Consider the following 26,664-nt stretch of genomic DNA (forward strand, 5'->3'; position numbering starts at 1 on the left):
CCTGTAATACTGAAAAAGGGATATTTTGCAGTGAATTGAAGAATTTGGCAAAATGTGAAATATCCTGAATTAAAACCAGAAAGAAGTGTTCTACGAAATTCCTCTCTGATGTGTGTATTCGTTTTAGAGAGTTAAAGTTTACAGTACGTTTCCCAGTTTAGAAGCTCTGTGTTTGAGGAATTTGTGAAAGGATATTAAGTGGTTCCCCTGGGCTGATGCTGACAATGGAAACGTATTCCGATGAAAACTGCAGAGAAGCTTTCAGAGCAACCTCGTTGTGATGTGTGTAATAAGCTCATGGAGTTAAATCATACTTTGGATTTAGCATTTTGATATCTCTGCTTCTCTGAAACCTGAGCAAGGACATTTGGGAACGCTCTCAGGAATATGTGAAAAAGAAATACCCTCTAATAAAAAAGAGAAGTGATATTACACTAGGTCACGTGAATTCCACTCACACAGTTCACCTTTTTTTTCATAGAGCAGTATTCTAACACTCTTTTAGGTGATTCAGCTAAGTGATACTCGGGAGTGCTTTCAGGCTTACGGTGAAAATGAAAATATCGTCAGACTGATACTGGAGAGAAGATATCTGAGGTGATGCTTTGTGATGTGTGAATTCCACTCATAGAGTTATAGTTTTCTTCTTATAGAGTATTGCAGAATCCCGGTTCGAGAAAATGCTACCAGGGAACATTTGAGAATATGGACGACTATGGTGAAAAAGGAATTATACTCAGAAAAGAACTGGAAAGAAGCTTTCTGTGAATTTGCTATGTGATAGATATGTCTATTCCTCTTACCTAGAGAAAATTTTCTTTATATTCCATAGTTTTGAAACTACATCATGCACAGATTCGTGAAGAAACATTTGGGACATACCTCTTTTCTCACAAGGCAGTGTTTGAACACTGTTCCTGTAAAAGTGCAAAAGAGATACTTTGCAGCATACTGAAGACTATGGCGAAAACTGAAAAATCCGGAAATAAAACCCAGAAAAAAACCATCCAAGAAACTGCTCTCTGACGTATACATTCATTTCAGAGCATTAAAGCTTACACGAAGTCGCCCAGTTTGGAAACTCTTTCTTTGAGGAAATTGTGAAGGGATATTAGGTGACATCCCGAGGCTTGTGGTGAGAAAGGCAATGTCTTCCGATGAAAACTGGAGAGAAATTTTCGGAGCAACTGCTTTGTGATATGTGTATTCATCTCGTAGACATAAATCGTTCTTTGAATTAAGCAGTTTCAAATCGCTCCTTCTGTGATACCTGAGAAAGGAAATTTGGGAAAACTCTTAATAATATGCTGAAAAAGAAATACCATCCGATAAATGCCAGAAGGAAACTGTCTGTCAAACTTCTCTAGGTCGCTTGAATTCTACTCGCACAGTTAAGGTTCTGTTTTCATTGAGATATGTTCTAACAATGTTATAGATTAATCAGCTAAGGGATACTCGGGAGGGATTTGAGGCTTCCAGTGAAAACGGAAATATCTTTAGATAGATACTGGAGGAAGACTTCCGAGCAGCAGCCTAGTGATGTGTTCATTCTACTCACAGAGAGATACTTTCCTTCTCATAGAGGAATGGGAAATCCTGTTTGGAGAAAAAGCGACCAGGGGACATTCCGGAATATATGAATGGCTATGGTGAAAAAGGAACTATCTTCAGACAAAAACTGGAAAGAAGCTTTCTGTGAAACTGCTTTGTGATAGATATGTCTATTCATTTCACATGGATAAAACTTTCTTACTATTACACAGTTTTGAAAGTGTGCCATGGACGAATTAGTGTAGGAACTTATGGCAGGACATGCAGGCCTACGGTATAAAGGGTGTTATCTTCAGATACAAACTGGAGAGAAGCTGTCTGAGAAAGTGCTTTGAGATGTGCGCTTTCCACTCAGGGATTTATACCTCTTTTCTCATAAGGCAGTGTTTGAACACTGTTCCTGTAAAACTGAAACTGTGATATTTTGCGTGCATTGAAGACTATGGCGAGAAGTGAAATATCCTGAAATAAAACCCAGAAAGAGGTATTCCACGAAACTGCACTCTGACGTGTGCATTCATTTCAGAGACTTAAAGTTTAGTACGTCGTCCCGTATGGTAGCTCTGTCTTTGAGGAATCTGTGAAGGGATATTAAGTGGTTCCCTTGGGCTTGTGGTGAGAAAGGAAACGTCTTCTGATGAAAACTGCAGAGAATCTTTCAGATCAACTGCTTTGTGATGTTTGTAATCATCTCATAGTGTTAAATCATTATTTGGAATGAGCAGTTTGTTATCTCTGATTCTGAGGAACCTGAGCAAGGACACTTGTGAATGCTCTAAAGAATATGTGACAAAGAAATAGCCTCCAAAAAAAAAAAAAAAAAAACAGAAGGAAACACTCTGTGATACTGTTCTAGGTCACGTGAATTCCACTCGCTCAGTTAAGCTTCTCTTTTCATTGAGCAGCATTCTAACACTCTTTTAGGTGAGTCAGCTAAGGGATAGTCAGGAGTGCTGTGAGGCTTACGGTGAAAACGAAAATATCTGCAGACTGATACTTGAGAGAGGATATCTGAGGAGTTGCTTGGAAACGTGTGAATTCCATTCATAGAGTTATAGTTTTCTTCTCATAGAGTATTGTGGAATCCCATTTGGAGACATCGCTACAGGGGACATTTGAGAGTATATGTTCGGCTATACTGAAAGTGGAAATATACTCAGGAAAAAACTGGAAAGAAGCTTTCTGTGAAACTGCTATGTGATAAATATGTCTATTCATCTCACATAGAGAAAACTTTCTTTATATTATGTAGTTTTGAAACTGCATCATGGACAGATTCGTGAAGGGACATTTGGGAGCACATTCAGGCATACGGCGTCAAAGGAGATATCATCAGACAAAAACTGGAGAGAAGCTTTCTGAGAAACTGCTTTGTGGTGTGTGCATTCCACTGAGGGAGTTATACCTCTTTCATCATAAGGCAGTGTTTGAGCAAGGTTCTTCTGAAAGTGAAAAAGTGATATTTTTCAGCACACTGAAAGCTATCGTGAAAAGTGAAATATTCTGAAATAAAACACAGAAAGAAGCAATCCAATAAAATGCTCTCTAGCGTTTGCATTCATTTCAGGGAGTTCAAGTTTACACTACATTACCCAGTTTGGAAACTCTGTCTTTCAGGAATCTTTGAGGTGTTATTAAGAAAGGTCCCTGGGCTTGTGGTGAGTAAGGAGATGACTTCTGATGAAAACTGAAGAGAAGCTTTCAGAGCAACTGATTTATGATGTGTATATGCATCTCATAGAGTAACATCATTCTTTGTGTTCAGCAGTTTGAAATCACTGTTTCTATGGAACCTGAGAAATAACATTTGGGTGCGCTCTTAAGAATATACTGAAAAAGAAATATCCTCTGATGGAAACCAGAAAGAAACATTCTGGGAAACCACTCCAGGTCATATCAAGTCCACTCACACAGGTATGCTTCCATGTTCATTGAGCACTATACTAACACTGTTCTAACTGAGTCAGCTAAGGGAAAATCGGGAGCGCTTTGAGGCTGACGGTGAAAATGGAAATATCTTCAGATAGATTCTCGAGAGGAGATGAATGAAGAAATGCTTTGTGATGCAAGCATTTCCCACACAGAGTTAAACTTTTCATTTCATAGGGGTTTATGGAATCTCATTGAAAGAAATAGCTACTGGGGACATTCAGGAGTATATTTATTGCTATGGTGGAAAAGGAAATATCCTCAGACAAAAATTGGAAAGAAACTTTCTGTGAAACTGCTTTGTGTCAGATATGTCTATTCAACTCACATAGATGAAACTGCCTTTCTATTACGCAGTTTTGAAACTGCATCATGGATGGATTCGCGAAGGGACATTCGGGAGCACATACAGGCTGGTGGGGAAATAGGAGATATCTTCAGACAACAATTGGAGAGAAACTTTCTGAGAAACTGCTTTGTGATGTCTGCATTCCACTCAGGGAGTTATACCTCTTTTCTCACAGGCAGTGTTTGAACACTGTTCCTGTAAAAGTGAAAAAGAGATACATTGCAGCATATTGAACACTCTGGGGAAAATTGAAATATCTGGAAATAAAACCCAGGAAAAAGCATTCCAAGAAACTGCTCTCTGACGTGTACCTTCACTTCAGAGTGTTAAAGCTTATGCTAAATTGCCTGGTTTGGAAACTCTGTCTTTGGGGAAATTGTGAAGGGATATTAAGTTACACCTGGAGGCCTGTGCTGAGAAACGAAACATCTTCTGATGAAAACTGCAGAGAAACTTCAGGAGCAACTGCTTTGTGATGTGTGTATTCATCTCATAGAGTTAAATCGTTCTTTGGATTGAGCAGTTTTAAATCGCTGTTTCTGTGATACCTGAAAAAGGACATTTGGGAATGCTCTGAATAATGTGCTGTAAAAGAAATACATTCCGGGCCGGGCGCGGTAGCTCAAGGCTATACTCCCAGAACTTTGGGAGGCCGAAACAGGTGGATCACAAGGTCAGGAGATCAAAACCATCCTGGTTAATATGGTGAAACCCCATCTCTACGAAAAAATACAAAAAACCACCCAAGTGAGGTGGCAGGCGCCTGTTGTCCAAGCTACTCGGAAGGCCGAGGCAGGAGAATGGCAGAAACCCAGCAGATGGAGCATACACTGAGCTGAGATCCAGCCATTGAACTGCAGCCTGGGCAACAGAGCGAGACTCCGTCTCAAAAAAAAAAAAAAAAAAAAAAAGAAATACCATCCGATAAATGCCAGAAGGAAACTGTCGGTGAGAGTTCTCTAGGTTGCTTGAATTCCACTCAAACAATTAAACTTCTGTTTTCATGGAGCAGTGTTCTAACAATGTTTTAGTTTACTCAGCTAGTGCATACAGGGGATCGATATGAGCCTTCCATTGAAAACGGAAATATCTTTAGATAGATACTGGAGGAAGATTTCCGAGGAGCGGCCTTGTGATGTGTGCATTCTACTCACAGAGATATACTTTTTTTCTCATAGGGGAATGGGAAATCCAGCTTGGAGAAAAATCGATCAGGGGATATTTGGGTGTATATGAAAGGCTATGATGAAAAAGGAACTATCCTCAGACAGAAAATGGAAAGAAGCTTTTGGTGAAACTGCTTTGTGATAGTTATGTCTATTCATTTCACATGGATAAAACTTTCTTTCCATTACCCAGTTTTGAAAGAGTGCCATTGACGGATTTGCAAAGCGACGTTCTGCAGGACATTCATGTGTACGGGGAAAAGGGAGTTATCTTCAGGTACAAACTGGAGAGAATCTGTCTCAGAAAGTGCTTTGAGATGTGTGCATTCCACTCAGTGATTTATACCTCTTTTCTCATAAGACAGTGTTTGAACACTGTTGCTGTAAACTGAAAAAGTGACATTTTGCAGCCCATTGAAGACTATGGCGAAAAGTGAAATATCCTGAAATAAAACCCAGAAAGAAGGAATCCAAGAAACTGCGCTCTGACGTGTGTACTCATTTCAGAGAGTTAAAGTTTGCACTACGTTGCCCCGTTTGGAAACTCTGCCTTTGAAGAATCTGTGAAGGGATATTAATTGGCGTCTGGAGTCTTGTGGTGAGAAATGAAATGCCTTCCGATGAAAACTGCACAGAATCTTTCGGAGACTGCTTTGTAATGTGTGTATGCATTTCAAAGAATTAAATCATACTTTGGATTGAGCAGTTTGAACTTACTATTTCTGTGGACCCTGAGAAAGGGCATTTGGTAACGCTCTTAACAACATGCTGAAAAGAAATATCCTGCAATAAAAAACAGAAGAAAACTTTCTGTGAAAGTGCTCTTTGTCACGTGAACTCCACTCACACAGTTAAGCTTCGGTTTTCAATGGGCAGTATTCTAACACTGTTTTTGTTTACTCTGTGAAGTGATATGCTGGAACGCTCTGAGGCTTTCGGTGAAAAAGGAAACATCTTCAGATACATACGGGAGAGAAGATTTCTGAGGAGCTGCTTGGTGACATGTGCATTCCACTCACAGGGTTATACTTCTTTTCTCCTAGAAGATTGGGGAATCCCATTTCGAGAAAAAGCTACAAGGGGACATTCGAGAACATACAGACTGTTATGGTAGAAAAGGAAATATCATCAGACAAAACCTGAAAAGAAGCTTTCTGTGAAACTGCGTTGTGGTAGATATATCTGCTCACCTCCCATAGATAAAACTTTTTTCTATTGTGCAGTTTTGAAACTGCGTAATGGATGGAAAAGTGAAGGGACATTAGGGAACACATTCAGGACTGTGTTGAAATAGGAGATATCTTCACATAAAAATTGGAGAGAAGACCTCTGAGAATCTGCTTTGTGATGTGCGCATTCCAAAAAGGGAGTTATACCTCTTTTCTCATGAGGCAGTTTTTGAACACTGTTCCTGGAAAACTGAAAAAGGGATATTTTGCAGCTAATTGAAGACTTTGGCAAAATGTGAAATACCTGGAATTAAAACCAGGAAAGGAACGTTCTAAGAAACTCATCTCTGACGTGTGCATTCACTTCAGAGAGGTAAAGCTTACACTACGTTACCAGTTTTGAAGCTCTGTCTTGAGGAATTTGAGAAGGGATATTAAGTGGTTCCCCTGGGCTTGTGGTGAGAAAGGAAACGTCTTCTGAAGAAAACTGCAGAGAAGCTTTCAGAGCAACTGCTTTGTGATGTGTGCAATCATCTCTTAGAGTTAAATAATTCTTTGGATCGACCATTTTGATATCTCTCTTTCTGTGGAACCTGAGCAAGGACATTTGGGAATGCACTGAAGAAGGTGTGAAAAAGAAAAACCCTCCAATAAAAAAGAGAAGGAAACATTCTGTGATACTGCTCTAAGTCACATGAATTCCGCTATCACATTTAAGCTTCTGTTTTCGTTGAGCAGTGTTCTAACACTCTTTTAGGTGAGTCTGCTAAGGGATACTCATGAGTGCTTTGATGCTTACGGTGAAAACGAAAACATCTTCAGACAGATACTGCAGAGAAGATATCTGAGGAGCTGCTTTGTCACGTGTGAATTCCACTCATAGAGTTATAGTTTTCTTCTCATTGAGTATAGCAGAATCCCGTTTGGAGAAAACGCTACCAGAGGACATTCGAGAGTATATGGAAGGCTATGGGGAAAAAGGAAATGTACTCAGAAAAAGACTGGAAAGAAGCTTTCTGTGAAACTCCTATGTGATAGATATGTCTATTCATCTCACATAGACAAAATTTTCTTTATATTACGCAGTTTTGAAACTGTTTCATGGACAGATTCATGAAGGGACATTTCTGAGCCCATTCAGACATACGGTGTAAAAGGAGATATCATCAGATAAAAACTGGAGAGAATCTTTCTGAGAAACTGCTTTGCAGTGTGTGCATTCCACTGAGGGAGTTATACCTCTTTCATCATAAGGCAGTGTTTTAACGAGGTTCTTCTGAAAGTGCAAAAGTGATATTTTCCAACGCATTGAAAACTATTGCGAAAAGTGAAATATCCTGAAATAATATCGAGAAAGAAGCATACCAAAACAATGCTCTCTAACGTGTGCATTCATTTCAGAGCATTAAAGCTTACACTACAGTGCCCAATTTGGGAGCTCTGTCTTTGAGCAATCTTTGAGGAGTTTTTAAGAGGTGCCCGTGGGCTTGTGGTTCATAAGGAAATGACTTCCGATGAAAACTGGAGAGAAGCTTTTGGAGCAGCTGCTTTGAGATGTGTGTATTCATCTCATAGAGTCACATCATTCTTTGGATTGAGCAGTTTGAAATCAATGTTTCTGTGAAACCTGAGAAAGAACATTTGGGAATGCTCTTAAGAATATGTTGAAAAAGAAATATTCTCCGATAAAAACCAGAAGGAAACATTCTGTAAAACTGCTCCAGGTTCCTATCAAGTCCACTCGCACACTTAAGCTTCCATTTTCTTTGAGCAGTATCCTAACACTGTTTTACGTGAGTCAGCTAAGGTATAATCGGGAGCACTTGGAGACTAATGGTGAAAACGGAAATATCTTCAGATATATACTCCAGAGGAGATTGATGTAGAAATGCTTTGTGACATATACATTTCAGACACGGAGTTGAACTTTTCTTCTCATAGGGGTTTATGGAATCCCATTGAGAGAAATAGCTACTGGGGACATTTTGGAGTATATTTACTGCTATGGTGGAAAAGGAAATATCCTCAGACAAAAACTGGAAAGAAACTTTCTGTGAAACTGCTTTGTGAGAGACATGTCTATTCATCTCTCATAGATGAAACTGTCTTTCTATTATGCAGTTTTGAAACTGCATCATGGACGGATTCATGAAGGGACATTCGAGAGCACATAGAGGCTGGTGTGGAAATAGGATTTATCTTCAGAAAACAATTGAAGAGAAACTTTCTGAGAAAGTGCTTTGTGATGTCTTCATTCCACTCACGGAGTTTTACCTCTTTTCTGGAAAGTCAGTGTTTGAACACTGTTCCTGTAAAAGGGAAAAAGAGATATTTTGCAGCGTATTGAACACTCTGGCGAAAATTGAAATATCTGGAAATGAAACCCAGAAAAAAGCGTTCCAAGAAACTGCTCTCTGACGTGTACATTCATTTCAGAGTGTTACAGCTTACCCTAGGTCACCCAGTTTGGAAAATCGGTTTGTGAGGAAATTGTGAAGGGATATTAAGTGACACCTGGAGGATTGTGGTGAGAAAGGAAACATCTTCCGATGAAGACTGGACAGAAACTCTCAGAGCAACTGCATTGTTATGTGTGTATTCATCTCATAGAGTGAAATCGTTATTTGGATTTAGCAGTTTTAAATTGCTGTTTCTCTGGACATTTGGGAACGATCTTAATAATATGCTGAAAAAAATACCATCTGATAAACGTCAGAAGGAAACTATCTGTGAAACTTCTTTAGGTTGCTTGAATTCCACTTGCACAGTTAAGTTTCTGTTTTCATTGAGCAGTATTCTAGCTATGTTTTAGTTTAATCTGCTGAGGGATAATCAGAAGCAATTTGAGGCTTCCAGTGAAAACGGAAATATCTTTAGATAGATACTGGAGGAAGATTTACGAGGAGCAGCCTTGTGACGTCTGCATTCTACTCACAGAGATATACTTTTCTTCTCATAGAGGAATGGGAAATCCCGTTTGGAGAAAAAGTGACCAGGGGACATTCGGGAGTATATGAAAGGCTATGGTGAAAAAGGTACTATCCTCAGACAAATACTGGAGAGAAGCTTTCCGTGAAACTGCTTTGTGATAGATATTTCTATTCATTTCACGTGGATAAAACTTTCTATTACACAGTTTTAAAACTGCATCATGGACGGATTCACGAAGGGACGTTCAGCAGGACATTCAGGTGTATGGTGAAAAGGGAGTTATCTTCAGATACAAACTGGAGGCAAGCTGTCTGAGAAAGTTCTTTGAGATGTGAGCATTCCACTCAGGGATTTATACCTCTTTTCTCATACGACAGTGTTTGAACACTCTTCCTGTAAACTGGAAAAGTGACATTTTGCAGCACATTGGAGACTACGGTGACAATTGAAATATCCTGAAATAAAACTCAGAAAGAAGTATTCCAAGAAACTGCACTCTGACATGTGCATTCATTTCAGAGAGTTAAAGTTTACACTTCGTTGCCCCATTTTGAAACTCTGTCTCTGAAGAATCTGCGAAGAATATTAAGCGGCATCTGGAAACTTGTGGTGAGAAAGGAAACGCCTTCCGATGAAAACTTGAAAGAATCCTTCAGAGTAACTGCTTTGTAATGTGTGTGCGCATCTCATAGAATTAAATCATTCTTTGGATTGAGCAGTTTAAACTCATTGTTTCTGTGGAACCTGGGAAAGGATGCTTGGGAACGCTCTTAAGAATATGCTGAAAAAGAAGTACCGTCTGACAAGAAACAGAGGAAAACTTTCTGTGAAACTCCACTTTGTCACGTGAAGTCCACTCACACAGTTAAGCTTCTGTTACCATTGAGAAGTATTCTAACACTGTTTTTGTTTAGTCTGTGAAGTAATATGCTGGAGCACTCTGAGGCTTTCGGTGAAAAAGGAAACAACTTCAGATACGTACCGGAGAGAAGATTTCTGAGGACCTCTTTTGTGACATGTGCATTCCACTCACAGGGTTATACTTTTTTCTCCTAGAAGATTGGGGAATCCCATTTGGAGAAAGAGCTAGAAGGGGACATTCGGGAATATAGGGACTGCTATGGCGAAAAAGGAAATATCATCATACAAAAACTGGAAAGAAGCTTTCTGTGAAACTGCGTTGTGGTAAAAATGTCTATTGACCTCCAATAGATAAAACTTTTTTCTATCATGCTCTTTTGAAACTACGTAATGGACGGAAATGCGAAGGGACATTAGGGAGCACACTCAGGCCTGTGGCGAAATAGGAGATATCTTCACATAAACACTGGAGAGAGGGTTTCTGAGAAACTGCTTTGTGATGTGTGCATTCCACTCAGGGAATTATACCTGCTTTCTCATAAAGCACTTTTTGAACACTGTTCCTGTAAAACTGAAGAAGGGATATTTTGCAGTGAATTGAAGACTTTGGCGAAATGTAAAATATCCTGAATTAAAACCAGGAAAGAAGTGCTCTACGAAACTCCTCTCCGACGTGTGCATTCGTTTCAGAGAGTTAAAGCTTACACTACGTCGCCCAGTTTGGAAGCTCTGTCTTTGAGGAATTTGTGACGGGACCTTAAGTGGTTCCCCTGGGCTTGCAGTTGCAGTGAGAAAGGAAACATCTTCCAATGAAAACTGCAGAGAAGTTTTCACAGCAACTGCTTTGTGATGTGTGTAATCATCTCATAGGGTTAAATCATTGTTTGGAATGACCAGTTTGATATCTCTGTTTCTGTGGAACCTGAGCAAGATCATTTGGGAACACTCTCAAGAATATGTGAAAAAGAAACACCTTCCAAAAAAAAAAGAGAAGGAAACACTCTTGGATACTGCTCTAGGTTATGTGAATTTCACTCGCACAGTTAAGCTTCTGTTTTCATTGAACAGTATTCTAACACTGTTTAAGGTGAGTTTGCTAAGGGATACTCAGGAGCACTTTGAGGCTTACGGTGAAAAGGAAAATGTCTTCAGATAGATCCTGGAGAGAAGATATCTGAGGAGCTGCTTTGTGAAGTGTGAATTCCACTCATACAGTTATAGTTTTCTTCTCATAGAGTATTGCAGAATCCCATTTGGAGAAATCGCTACTAGGGGACATTCAAAAGTATATCGATGGCTATGGTGAAAAAGGAAATATACTCAGAAAAAACCTGGAAAGAAGATTTCTGTGAAACTGCTATGTGACAGACATGTCTATTCATCTCACATAGAGAAAATTTTCTTTATATTACACAGTTTTTAATATGCATCACGAACAGATTCTTGAAGGGACATTTGGGAGCACATTCAGGCACAAGGTGTAAAAAGAGATATCGGTAGAAAAGAACTGGAGAGAAGCTTTTTTAGCAACTGCGTTCTGGTGTGTGCATTCCACTGAGGGAGTTACACCCCTTTCATCCTAAGGCAGTGTTTGAAGAAGGTTCTTCTGTATGTGAAAATGTGATATTTTGCAATGCTTTGAAATCTATCGTGAAAAGTGAATTATCCCGAAATAAAACCCAGAAAGAAGCATTCCAAGTAAATGCTCTCTAAAGTGTGCATTCATTCCAGAGAGTTAAAGTTTACACCACTTTGCTTAGTTTGGAAGCTTTGTCTTCGAGGAATCTTTGAGGTGTTATTAAGAGTCCCCCCTGGGCTTTTGGTGAGTAAGGAAACGATTTCCGATGAAAATTGGAAAGAAGCGTGTGGAGCAGCTGCTTTGTGATGTATGTATTCATCTCATAGAGTCACATCATTCTTTGGGTTGAGCACTTTGAAATCACTGTTTCTGGGAAACCTGAGAAAGAACATTTGGGAACACTCATAAGAATATGCTGAAAAAGAAATGTCCTCCGATAGGAACCAGAAGGAAACGTTCTGTGAATCTGCTCCAGGTCATATGAAGTCCACTTACAAAATTAAGCCTCCGTTTTCATTGAGCAGTATTCTAACACTGTTTTACGTGAGTCAGCTAAGGAGTAATCCGGAGCGCTTTGAGGCTAACAGTGAAAACGGAAATATCATCAGATATTTACTCGAGAGGAGATTGATGATGAAATGCTTTGTGACATATGCATTACCCACACAGAGTTGAACTTTTCTTCTCATAGTGGTTTATGGAATCCCGTTGGGAGAAAGAGCTCCCAGGGACATTCAGGAGTATATTTACTGCTATGGTGGAAAAGGAAATATTCTCAGACAAAAACTGGAAAAAACTTTCTGTGAAACTGCTTGGTGAGAGACATGTCTATTCATCTCACATAGATGAAACTGTCTTCCTATTACCCAGTTTTGTAACTGCATCATGGACGGATTCGGGAAGGGACATTCGGGAGCACATACAGGCTGGTGGGGAAACAGGAGATATCTTCACATAAAATTTGGAGAGACACTTTCTAAGAAACTGATTTGTGATGTCTGCATTTCACTCAGGGTGTTATACCTCTTTTCTCACAAGGCGGTGTTTGAACACTGTTCCTGTAAAAGTGAAAAAGAGGTATTTTGAAGCATATTGAAGACTATGACGAAAACTGAAGTATTCGGAAGTAAATCCCAGAAAAAAGCGTTAAAAGATACTGCTCTCTGACGTATATATTCATTTCAGAGTTAAAGTTTACACTAAGTCGCCCATTTTGGAAACTCAGACTTTGAGGAAACTGTGAAGGGATATTAAGTGACACATGGAGGCTTTTACTGAGAAAGGAAATGTCTTCCGTTGAAAACTAGATAGAAACTTACAGAGCAACTGCTTTGTGATGTTTGTATTCATCTCATAGAGTTAAATCATTCTTTGATTTGAGCAGTTATAAATCGCTGTTTCTGTGATACCTGAGAAAGAACATTTGGGAACGCTCTTAATAATATGCTGAAAAGGATATACCATCCGATAAACGTCAGAAAGAAACTGTCTGTGAAACTGCTCTAGGTCGCTTGAATTCCATTCACACTGTTAAGCTTCTGTTTTCATTGAGCAGCATTCTAACAATGTTTTAGGTTAATCAGCTAAGGGATACTCGGGAGCGACTTGAGGCTTCTGGTGAAAACAGAAAAATCTTTAGATAGATACTGGAGGAAGATTTCCGAGGAGCGCCCTTGTGACGTGTGCATTCTACTCACAGAGATATACTTTTTTGTCATAATGGAATGGGAAATCCCGCTTGGAAAAAAAGCAACAGGGGATATTCGGTGTATATGAAAGGCTATGTTGTAAAAGGAACTATCCTCAGACAGAAAGTGAAAAGAAGCTTTCTGTGAAACTGCTTTGTGATAGATATGTCTATTCATTTCACATGGATAAAACTTTCTTTCCATTATGCAGTTTTGAAAGTGTGTCATGGACGGATTCCTGAAGGGACGTTCACCAGGATATTGAGACATACGGTGAAAGGGAGTTATCTTCAGATAAAAACTGGAAAGAAACTGTCTGAGAAAGTGCTTTGAGATGTGTGCATTCCACTCAGGGATTTATACCTCTTTTCTCATAAGGCAGAGTTTGAACACTGTTCCTGTACAACAGAAACTGTGATATTTTGCACGCATTGAAGATAATGGCAAAAAGAAATATCCTGACATAAAACCCAGAAAGTGGTATTCCACAAAACTGCGCTCTAACGTGTGCATTCATTTCAGAGAGTTAAAGTTTACCGTACATTGTCCCGTTTGGAAGCTCTGTCTTTGAAGAATCTGTGAAGGGATATTAAGTGGTTCCCCTGAGGTTGTGGTGACAAAGGAAACGTCTTCTGATGAAGACTGCAGAGAAGTCTTCAGAGCAACAGCTTTGTGATGTGTGTAATCATCTCATAGAGGTAAATCATTCTTTGACTTGAGCAGTTTGGTATCTCTGTTTCTGTGGAACCTGAGCAGAGACATTTTGGAATGCTCTCAAGAATATATGTAATAGAAACACCTTCCAATAAAAAAGAGAAGGAAACTCTCTGTGCTACTGTTCTAAGTCAGGTGTATACAATTATCACAGTTAAGCTTCTGTTTACATTGAGCAGTATTCTAACACTCTTTTTGGTGACACAGCTAAGGGATACTCGGGAGTGCTTTGAGGCTTACGGTGAAAATGAAAATATCTTCAGACAGATACTGGAGAGAAGATATCTTAGGAGCTGCTTTGTGACATGTGAATTCCACTCATAGAGTTATATTTTTCTTCTCATAGAGTATTATGGAATCCCTTTTGGAGAGAACGCCACAGGGGACATTCGAGAGTATATGGATGGCTATAGTGAAAGAGGAATTAAACTCAGGAAAAAAATGGAAAGAAGCTTTCTGTGAAACTGGTATGTGATAGATATGTATACTCGTTTCAAATAGAGATAATTTTCTTTATATTACACAGTTTTGAAACTGCATCATGGACAGATTCACGAAGGGATATTTAGGAGCACATTCAGGTGTACAGTGTAAAAGGAGATATCGTCCGAAAAAAACTGGAGAGAATCTTTCTGAGAAACTGCTTTCTGGTGTGTGCATTCCGCTGATGGAGTTATACCTCTTTCCTGATAAGGCAGTGTTTGAACAATGTTCTTCTGAAAGTGAAAAGGTGATATTTTGCAACACGTTGAAAACTATCACGATAAGTGAAATATCCTGAAATGACACCCAAAAAGAAGCGTTCCAAGAAAATGCTCTCTAACGTGTGCATTCATTTCACAGAGTTAAAGCTTACACTAGTAAGCCCAGTTTGGAAGCTCTGTTTTTGAGGAATATTTGAGGTGTTATTAAGAGGCGCCGCTGGGGTGGTGGTGAGTAAGGAAACGACTTCCGATGAAAACTGGAGAGAAGCTTTTGGAGCTGCTGCTTTGTGATGTGTGTATTCATCTCGCAGTGATACATCATTTTTTGGATTAAGCAGTTTAAAATCACTGTTTCTGTGGAACCTGAGAAAGAACATTTCGGAACGCTACTTAGAATATGCCAAAAAAGAAATAACCTCCTACAAAAACCAGAAGGAAATATTCTGTGAATCCGCTCCAGGTTGTATCAAGTCTACTTGCACAGTTAAGCTTCCCTTTTCATTGAGCAGTATCCTAACACTGTTTCATGTGAGTCAGCTAAGGGGTAATCGGGAGCGCTTGGAGGCTAGTGGTGAAAACGGAAATATCTTCAGATAGATACTCAAGAGGAGATTCATGAAGAAATGTTTGTGACGTATGCATTTCCCTCACAGAGTAAAACTTCTCTTCTCATAGGGGTTTATAAAATCCCGTTGGGAGAAAGAGCTCCCGGGGACATTCAGGAGTATATTTACTGCTATGGTGGAAAAGGAAATATCCTGAGACAAAAACTGGAAAGAAACTTTCTGTGAAACTGCTTTGTGACAGATATGTCTATTCGTCTCACATAGATGAAACTGTCTTTCTATTACGCAGTTTTGAAACTGCATCATGGACAGATTCACGAAGGGACATTCGGGAGCACATATAGGCTGGTGGGGAAATAGGAGATATCTTCAGATAACAATTGGAGAGAAACATTTTGAGAAGCTGCTTTGTGATGCATTCCACTCAGGGAGTTATACCTCTTTTCTCACAAGGCAGTGTTTGAACACTGTTCCTGTCAAAGTGAAAAAGAGATACTTTGCAGCGTATTGAAGAATATGGTGAAAATTGAAATATCCGGAAATAAAACCCAGAAAAAAGTGTTCCAAGAAACGGCTCTCTGACGTGTATATTCATATCAGAGTGTTAAAGCTTATACTAAGTCGTCTATCTTGGAAAATCTGTCTTTGAGGAAATTGTGAAGGGATATTAAGTGACACCCAGAGGCTTGTGGTGAGAAAGGAAATGTCTTCCGATGGAAACTGGAGAGAAATTTTCGGAGCAACTGCTTAGTGATGGGTGCATTCATCTCAAAGAGCTAAATCTTTCTTTGGATTGAACAGTTTTAAATTGCTCTTTCTGTGATACCTGAGAAAGGATATTTGGGAATGCTCCTAATAATATGCTGAAAAGGAAATACCATCTGATAAACGCCAGAAGGAAACTGTCTGTGAAACTTCTCTAGGTCACTTGAATTCCACTCGCACAGTTAAGCTTCTGTTTTCATTGAGCAGTATTCTAACAATATTTTAAGTTAATCAGCTAAGGGATAGTCGGGAGCGATTTAAGGCTTCCAGTGAAAATGGAAATATCTTTAGATAGATACTGAAGGAAGATTTCCAAAGGGTGGCCTTGTGACGTGCGCATTCCACTTACAGAGATACACTTTTCCCATTCTCATACAGGAATGAGAAATCCCGTTTGAGGAAAAGCAACCAGGGGACATTCATGAATATATGAAAGGCTACGGTGAAAAACGAAGTATCCTCAGACAAAAACTGGAAGGACGTTTCTGTGAAACTGCCTTGAGATAGATATATCTATTCATTTAACATGGATAAAACTTTCTTTCAACTACTCAGTTTTGAAACTGTGTCATGGACGGATTTGTGAAGGGACGTTCGGCAGGACATTCAGGCGTACGGTAAAAAGGGAGTTATCTTCAGGTAAAAACTGGAGAGAAGCTGTCTGAGAAAGTGCTTTGAGATGTGTGCATTCCACTCAGTGATTTATTCCTCTTTTCTCATAAGGCAATGTTTGAACACTGTTCCTGTAAAACTGAAAAAGTGACATTTTGCAGCACATTGTAGACTATGGCGAAAAGTCAAATATCCTGAAATAAAACCCAGAAAGAAGCATTCCAGGAAACTGCATTTTGACGTGTGCATTCATTTCAGAGAGTTAATGTTTACACTACGTTGTTTCATTTAGAAACTCTGTCTTTGAAGAATCACTGAAGGGATATTAAGTGGCACCCGGAGGCTTGTGGTAAGAAAGGAAACGCCTTCCATTGAAAACTGAACAGAATCTTTCAGAATAACTGCTTTTTCGTGTGTGTACACATCTCAACAAATTAAATCATTCTTTGGATTGAGCAGTTTGAAGTCACTGATTCTGTGGAACCTGAGAAAGGGCATTTGGGAATGCTCCTAAGAATATGTTGAAAAAGAAATACCTTCCAATAAAAAACTGAAGAAAACTTTCTGTGAAACTGCTCTTTGTTACATGCAGTCCACTTAAGATTCGGTTTTCATTGAGCAGTATTCTAAAACTGTTTTTCTTTATTCTCTGAAGTGATATACTGGAACGCTCTGAGGCTTTCAGTGAAAAAGGAAACATCTTCCGATACATAACAGAGAGAAGATTTCTGACGAGCTGCTTTGTGACATGTGCACTCCACTCACAGGGTTATACTTTTTTTCCCCTAGAAGATTGGAAAATCCCATTTGGAGAAAAAGCTACCAGGGGACATTTGGGAATACAAGGACGTCTATGGTGAAAAAGGAAATATCATCAGACAAAGAGTGGAAAGAAGCTTTCTGTGAAACTGCGTGGGGATAGATATGTGTATTCACCTCACATAGATGAAATCTTCTATTATGCCGTTTTGAAGCTGGGAAGTGGACGGAAACACAAAGGGACATTAGGGAGCACATTCAGGCCTGTGGGGAAATAGGTGATATCTTCACATAAAAAGTGGAGAGAAGCTTTCTGAGAAACTGCTTCGTGATGTGTGCCTTCCACTTAGGGAATTATACCTCTTTTCTCATAAGGCACTTTTTGAACACTGTTCCTGTAAAACTGAAAAAGGGATATTTTGCAGCATATTGAAGACTTTGGTGAAATGTGAAATATCCGTAATTAAAAAAGTAAAGAAGCAATCTAAGAAATTCCCTTGTGTCGTGTGCATTCATTTCAGAGAGTTAAAGCTTACACTACATTCCGCAGATTGGAAGCTCTGTCTTTGAGGAATTTTTGAAGGGATATTAAGTGATTCCTCTGGGCTTGTGGTGAGAACGTTAACGTCTTACGATGAAAACTGCAGAGAAGCTTTCAGGGCAACTGCTTTGTGATGTGTGCAGTCATCTCATAGAGTTAAATCATTCATTGGATTGAACAGTTTGTTATCTCTGTTTCTGTGGAACCTGAGCAAGAACATTTGGAACCCTCTCAATAACATGTGAAAAAGAAATACCCTCCAATAAAAAGGAGAAGTGATACTGCTCTAGGTCACGTGAATTCCACTCGCACAGTTAAGCTTTTGTTTTCATAGAGCAGAATTCTAACCCTCTTTTAGGGGAGTCAGCTAAGCGATATTCAGGAGCACTTTGAGGCTTACGGTGAAAACGAAAATATCTTCAGACTGATACTGGAGAGAAGATATCTGAGGAGATGCTTTGTGATGTGTGAATTCCACTCATAGAGTTATAGTTTTCTTCTCTTAGAGTATTGTGGAATCCCAGTTGGAGGAAACGCCACCAGGGAACATTTGAGAGTACAACAACGGCTATGGTGAAAAAGCAAATATACTCAAAAAAAAAAAAAAAAAAAAAAAACAGGAAAGAAGCTTTCCGTGAAACTCCTGTGTGATAGATATGTCTATTCATTTCACATAAGAAAATGTTCTTTATATTACACAGTTTGAAACTGCTTCATAGAAAGATTCACAAAGGGACACTGGGGACATACCTTTTCTCTCACAAGGCAGTGTTTGAACACTGTTTCTGTAAAAGTGAAAAAGAGATATTTTGCAGCATATTGAAGACTATGTCGAAAATTGAAATATCCGGAGATAAAACTCAGAAAATAGCGTTCCAAGAAACTTCTCTCTGACGTGTACATTCCTTTCAGAGAGTTAAAGCTGACACTAAGTCACCTGGTTTGGAAACTCTGTCTTTGAGGAAATTGTGAAGGGATATTAGTGACACAATTAGGCTTGTGGTGAATAAGGAAACGCGTTCCAATGAAAACTGTACAGAATCTTTCTGAGCAACGGCTTTGTATTGTGTGCACGGATCTCATTGAATTAAATCAATTTTTGGATTGAGCAGTTTGAACTCACTGTTTCTGAGGAACCTGAGAAAGGACATTTGGGAACACTCTTAAGAATATGCTGAAAAAGAAACATGCTCTGATAAAAACCAGAAGACTTTCTCTGAAACAGCTCTTTGTCACGTGAAGTCCACTCGCACAGTTAAGCTTCGGTTTTCATTGAGCAGTATTCTAACATTCTTTTAGGTGAGTCAGCTAAGGGATACTCGGGAGCACTCAGAGGCTTTCGGTGAAAAAGGATACATCTTCAGATACATACCGGAGAGAAGCTTTCCGAGGAGCTGCTTTGTGACATGTGCATTCCACTCACAGGGTTATACTTCTTTTCTCCTGGAAGATTGCATAATCCTGTTTGGAGAAAAAGCTACAAGGGGACATTTGAGAGTACATGGACGGCTATGGTGAAAAAAGAATATACTCAGAAAAAAACTGGAAAGAAATTTTCTGTGAAACTTCTATGTGATAGATATATCTATTCATCTCACATAGAGAAAATTTTCTTTGTATTACGCAGCTTTGAAACTGCGTATTGGATGGAAACGCGAAGGGATATTAGGGAGCGCATTCAGGCATATGGTGTAAAAGAAGATATCATCAGACAAAAACTGGAGAGAAGTTTCCTGAGAAACTCGTTTGTGGTGTGTGCATTCCACTGAGGGAGTTATACCTCTCTCATCATAAGACAGTATTTGAACAAGGTTCTTCTCAAAGTGAGAAGGTGATATTTTGCAACGGGTTTAAAACTGTCGCAAAAAGTGAAATATCCTGAAATAAAACCCAGAAAAAATGTTTGAAGAAAATGCTGTCTAACGTGTGCATTCATTTCAGAGAGTCAAAGCTTACACTACATTGCCCAGTTTGGAAGCTCTGTTTTTGAGGAATCTTTGAGGTGTTATTAGAGGCGCCCTGGGCTTGTGGTGAGTAAGGAAATAACTTCCAATGAAAACTGGAGAGAAGCTATCAGAGCAGCTGCTTTGTGATGTGTGTATTGATCTCGTAGAGTTACATCATTCTGTGGATTGAGCAATTTGAAATCACTGTTTCTGTGGAACATGAGAAAGAACATTTGGGAACACTCTTAAGAATATGCTAAAAAAGAAATATTCTTCGATAGAAACCAGAAGAAAACATTCTGCGAATCCGCTCCAGGTCATATCAAGTCCACTCGCAGAGTTAAGCTTCTGTTTTCATTGAGCGGTATCCTAACACTGTTTTACGTGAGTCAGCTAAGGGGTAATTGAGAGCCCTTTGAGGCTAACGGTGAAAATGGAAATATCTTCACATATATACTCGAGAGGAGATTGATGAAGAAATGCTTTGTGACGTATGCATTACCCACACAGAGTGAAAATTTTCTTCTTATATGGGTTTATGGAATCCCATTGAGAGAAAGAGCTCCTGGGGACATTCAGGAGTATATTTACTGCTATGGTGGAAAGGAAATATCCTCAGACAAAAACTGGTAAGAATCTTTCTGTGAAACTGCTTTGTGAGAGATATGTCTATTCATCTCACATAGATGAAACTGTGTATTACGCAGTTTTGAAACTGCATCCTGGACGGATTCGCAAAGGGACATTCGGGAGCACATACAGGCTGGTGGGGAAACAGGAGATATCTTCAGATAACAATTAGAGAGAAACTTTCTGAGAAACTGCTTTGTGATGTTTGCATTCCACTCAGAGAGTTATACCTGTTTTCTCCCACGTCAGTGTTTGAACACTATTCCTGTAAACGTGTAAAACAGATATTTTGCAAAGCATTGAAGACTATGGTGAAAATTGAAATATCCGGAAATAAAACCCAGAAAAATGCGATAAAAGAAACTGCTCTCTGACGTGTACATTCACTTCAGAGTGTTAAAGCTTACGCTAAGTTGTCTCGTTTGGAAAGTCTGTCTTTGAGGAAATTGTGAAGGGATATTAAGTGACACCCAGAGGCTTGTGATGAGAAACAAAACGTCTTCCAATGAAAACTGGAGAGAAAATTTCGTAGCAACTGCTTTGTGATGTGTGTATTCATCTCATAGAGTTAAATCGTTCTTTGGGTTGAGCAGTTTTAAATCGTTGTTTCTATGAAACCTGAGAATGGACATTTGGGAACGCTCTTCATAATATGCTGTGAAGGAAATACCATCTGGGCTGGGCGCGGTGGCTCAAGCCTGTAATCCTAGCACTTTGGGAGGCAGAAACGGGTGGGTCACAAGATCAGCAGATTGAAATCATCCTGGCTAATATGGTGAAACCCCATCTCTACTAAGAAATACAAAAATCCACCCGAGCGAGGTGGCGGGCGCCTGCTGTCCCAGCTACTCAGAGGCGGGGCAGGACAATGGCATAAACCCAGGAGGCGGAGCTTACACTGAACTGAGATCCGGCCACTGCACTGCAGCCTGGGCAACAGAGCAAGACTCTGTCCCCCCTCCCCCCAAAAATAAAGAAATACCATCTGATAAACTCCAGAAGGAAACTGCCTGTGAATCTTCTCTAGATCACTTGAACTCCACTCACACAGTTAAGTTTCTGTTTTCATTGAGCAGCATTCTAAAAATGTCTTAGTTTAATCAGCTAAGGGATACTCGGGAGAGATTTGAGGCTTCTGGTGAATTCGGAAATAGTTTTAGATAGATACTGGAGGAAGATTTCCGAGGTGCAGCCTTGTGACGTGTGCATTCTACTCACAGAGATATACTTTTCTTCTCATACAGAAATGGGAAATCACGTTTGGAGAAAAAGCGACCAGGGGACATTCGGGAGTATATGAAAGGCTATGGTGAAAAAGGAACTATCCTCAGACAAAAACTGGAAAGAAGCTTTCTGTGAAACTGCTTTGTGATAGATATGTCTATTCATTTCACATGCATAAAACTTTCTTTCTATTATGCAGTTTTGAAAGTCTGCCATGGACAGATTCCTTAAGGGATGTTCAGCAAGACATTCAGGCGTATGGTGAAAAGGGGGTTATCTTCTGATAAAAACTGGAGAGAAGCTGTCTGAAAAAGTTCTTTGAGATGTGTGTATAACTCTCAGGGATATATAACTCTTTTCTCATAAGGCAGTGTTTGAACACTGTTCCTGTAAAACTGAAAAAGTGACATTTTGTAGTGCATTGAAGCCTAAGGCGAAAAGTCAATTATCCTGAAATAAAACCCAGAAAGAAGGATTTAAAGAAACAGCACTCGGACGTGTGCATTCATTTCAGAAACTTTCAGTTTACACAATGTTGCCCCGTTTGGAAACCCTGTCTTTGAAGAATCTGTGAAAGGATATTAAGTGGCACCCGGAGGCTTGTGGTGAGAAAGAAACACCTTCCGATGAAAACTGGACAGAATCTTTGGGAGTAAGTGCTTTGTAATGTGTGTACGCATATCATAGAATTAAATCATACTTTGGATTGAGCAGTTTCAACTCATTGTTTCTGTGGAAACTGAGAAAGGACATTTGGGAACGCTGTTAATAATATGCTGAAAAAGAAATACCCTCTGATAAAAACCAGAAGAAAACTTTCTGTGAAGTTGCTCTTTGTCACGTGAAGTCCACTCGCACAGTTAAGCCTCGGTTTTCATTGAGCAGTATTCTAACACTGTTTTTTTTAGTCTGTGAAGTGATATGTTGGAGCACTCTAAGGTTTTCGTTGAAAAAGGAGACATGTTCAGGTACACACTGGAGAGAAGATTTCCGGGGAGCTGCTTTGTGACATGTGCATTACACTCACAGGGTTATATTTCTTTTTTCCTAGAAGATTGGGGAATCCCGTTTGGAGAAAAAGCTACAAGGCAACATTCGGGAATATAGGGACTGCTATGGTAAAAAAGGAAATATCATCAGCCAAAAATGGGAAGGAAGCTTTCTGTGAAACAGCGTTGTGGTAGATATGCCTATTCCCCTCCCATAGTTAAAACTTTTTTCTATTAAGCAGTTTTGAAGCTGCTTAATGGACAGAAATGTGAAGGAACATTAGGGAGACATTCAGGGCTGTGGGGAAATAGGAGATAACTTCACAAAAAAAAATGAATAGCAACTTTGTGAGAAACTGCTTTATGATGTGTGCATTCCACTCAGGGAATTATACCTCTTTTCTCGTTAGGCACTTTTTGAACAATGTTCCTGGAAAACTGAAAAAGTGATAATATGCAGTGAATTAAAGACTTTGGCAAAATGTGAAATATTCTGAATTAAAATCAGGAGAGGAGCGCTCTAAGAAGCTCCTATCTGAGGGGGCGGAGCAAGATGGCCGAATAGGAACAGCTCCAGTCTCCAGCTCCCAGCGCGAGCGACACAGAAGACCGGTGATTTCTGCATTTTGAACTGATGTACTGGGGTCATCTCACTCGGGAGTGCCAGACAATCCGTGTGGGTCAGCTGCTGCAGCCTGACCAGCGAGAGCTGAAGCAGGGCGAGGCATCGCCTCACCTGGGAAGCGCGAGGGGGAAGGGAGTCCCTTTTCCTAGCCAGGGGAACTGAGACACACAACACCTGGAAAATCGGGTAACTCCCACCCCAATACTGCGCTGTAACACCGGCACACTGGAGACTATATCCCACACCTGGCCGGGAGGGTCCCACGCCCACGGGTCCTCCCTCCTTGCTAACACAGCAGTCTGCAGCAATCTAACCGCAAGGGAGCAGCGAGGCTGGGGAAGGGGCGCCCGCCATCGCTGAGGCTTAAGTAGGTAAATAAAGCCGCTGGGAAGCTCGAACTGGGTGGAGCTCACAGCAGCTCAAGGAAACCTGCCTGTCTCTGTAGACTGCGCCTCTGGGGACAGGGCTCAGCTAAAGGAGCAGAAGCCTGTGCAGACGCGAACGACTCTGTCTGACAGCTTTGAAGAGAGCAGTGGATCTCCCAACACGGAGGTTGAGATCTGAGAAGGGGCAGTCTGCCTGCTCAAGTGGGTCCCTGACCCCTGAGTAGCCTAACTGGGAGACATCCCCCACTAGGGGCAGTCTGACACCCCACACCTCACAGGGTGGAGTACACCCCTGAGAGGAAGCTTCCAAAGCAAGAATCAGCCAGGTGCACTCGCTGTTCAGCAATATTCTGTCTTCTGCAACCTCTGCTGCTGATACCCAGGCAAACAGGGTCTGGAGTGGACCTCAAGCAATCTCCAACAGACCTATAGCTGAGGGTCCTGACTGTCAGAAGGAAAACTATCAAACAGGAAGGTCACCTATACCAAAACCCTATCAGTATGTCACCATCATCAAAGACCAGAGACAGATAAAACCACAAAGATGGGGAAGAAGCAGGACAGAAAAGCTGGAAATTCAAAAAATAAGAGCACATCTCCTCCTGCAAAGGAGCAAAGCCGATCACCAGCAACGGATCAAAGCTGGTCAGAGAATGATTTTGATGAGATGAGAGAAGAAGGTTTCAGTCCATCAAACCTCTCAGAGCTAAAGGAGGAATTACGTACCCAGCACAAAGAAACTAAAAATCTTGAAAAAAGAGTGGAAGAATTGACAGCTAGACTAATTAATGCAGAGAAGGTCATAAACGAAATGACAGAGATGAAAGCCATGACACGAGAAATATGTGACAAATGCACAAGCTTCAGTAACCCACTTGATCAACTGGAAGAAAGAGTATCAGCGATGGAGGATCAAATGAATGAAATGAAGCGAGAAGAGAAACCAAAAGAAAAAAGAAGAAAAAGAAATGAACAAAGCCTGCAAGAAGTATGGGATTATGTAAAAAGACCAAATCTACGTCTGATTGGGGTGCCTGAAAGTGAGGGGGAAAACGGAACCAAATTGGAAAACACTCTACAGGATATCATCCAGAAGAACTTCCCCAACCTAGCAGGGCAGGCCAACATTCAAATTCAGGAAATACAGAGAACGCCACAAAGATACTCCTCCAGAAGAGCAACTCCAAGACACATAATTGCCAGATTCACCAAAGTTGAAATGAAGGAAAAAATCTTAAGGGCAGCCAGAGAGAAAGGTCGGGTTACCCACAAAGGGAAGCCCATCAGACTGACAGCAGATCTCTCGGCAGAAACTCTACAAGCCAGAAGACAGTGGGGGCCAATATTCAACGTTCTTAAAGAAAAGAATTTTAAACCCAGTATTTCATATCCAGCCAAACTAAGTTTCATAAGTGAAGGAGAAATAAAATTCTTTACAGATAAGCAAATGCTTAGAGATTTTGTCACCACCAGGCCTGCCTTACAAGAGACTCTGAAGGAAGCCCTAAACATGGAAAGGAACAACTGGTACCAGCCATTGCAAAAACATGCCAAAATGTAAAGACCATCTAGGCTAAGAAGAAACTGCATCAACTAATGAGCAAAATAACCAATTAATATCATAATGGCAGGATCAAGTTCACACATAACAATATTAACCTTACATGTAAATGGACTAAATGCTCCAATTAAAAGACACAGACTGGCAAACTGGATAAAGAGTCAAGACCCATCAGTCTGCTGTATTCAGGAGACCCATCTCACATGCAGAGACATACATAGGCTCAAAATAAAGGGATGGAGGAAGATCTACCAAGCAAATGGAGAACAAAAAAAAGCAGGGGTTGCAATCCTAGTCTCTGATAAAACAGACTTTAAACCATCAAAGATCAAAAGAGACAAAGAAGGCCATTACATAATGGTAAAGGGATCAATTCAACAGGAAGAGCTAACTATCCTAAATATATATGCACCCAATACATGAGCACCCAGATTCATAAAGCAAGTCCTTAGAGACTTACAAAGAGACTTAGACTCCCATACAATAATAATGGGAGACTTCAACACTCCACTGTCAACATTAGACAGATCAATGAGACAGAAAGTTAACAAGGATATCCAGGAATTGAACTCATCTCTGCACCAAGCGGACCTAATAGACATCTATAGAACTCTCCACCCCAAGTCAACAGAATATACATTCTTCTCAGCACCACATCACACTTATTCCAAAATTGACCACATAATTGGAAGTAAAGCACTCCTCAGCAAATGTAAAAGAACAGAAATTATATCAAACTGTCTCTCAGACCACAGTGCAATCAAACTAGAATTCAGGACTAAGAAACTCAATCAAAATCGCTCAACTACATGGAAACTGAACAACCTGCTCCTGAATGACTACTGGGTACATAACGAAATGAAGGCAGAAATAAAGATGTTCTTTGAAAACAATGAGAACAAAGATACAACATACCAGAATCTCGGGGACACATTTAAAGAAGTGTGTAGAGGGAAATTTATAGCACTAAATGCCCACAAAAGAAAGTTGGAAAGATCTAAAATGGACACTCTAACATCACAATTAAAAAATCTAGAGGCAAGAGCAAACACACTCAAAAGCTAGCCGAAGTCAAGAAATAACTAAGATCAGAGCAGAATGGAAGGAGATAGAGACACAAAATCCCTCCAAAAAATCAATGAATCCAGGAGTTGGTTTTTTGAAAAGATCAACAAAATTGACAGACCGCTAGCAAGACTATTAAAGAAAAAAAGAGAGAGGAATCAAATAGACGCAATAAAAAATGAAAAAGGGGATATCAGCACCGACCCCACAGATATACAAACTACCATCAGAGAATACAATGACCACCTCTACGCAAATCAACAAGGAAATCTAGAAGAAAAAGATAATTTCCTGGACACTAACACTCTCCCAAGACTAAACCAGGAAGAGGTTGAATCCCTGAATAGACCAATA

This window comes from Piliocolobus tephrosceles, chromosome 8 (assembly GCF_002776525.5).
Source record: "Piliocolobus tephrosceles isolate RC106 chromosome 8, ASM277652v3, whole genome shotgun sequence".
NCBI lineage: Eukaryota > Metazoa > Chordata > Mammalia > Primates > Cercopithecidae > Piliocolobus > Piliocolobus tephrosceles.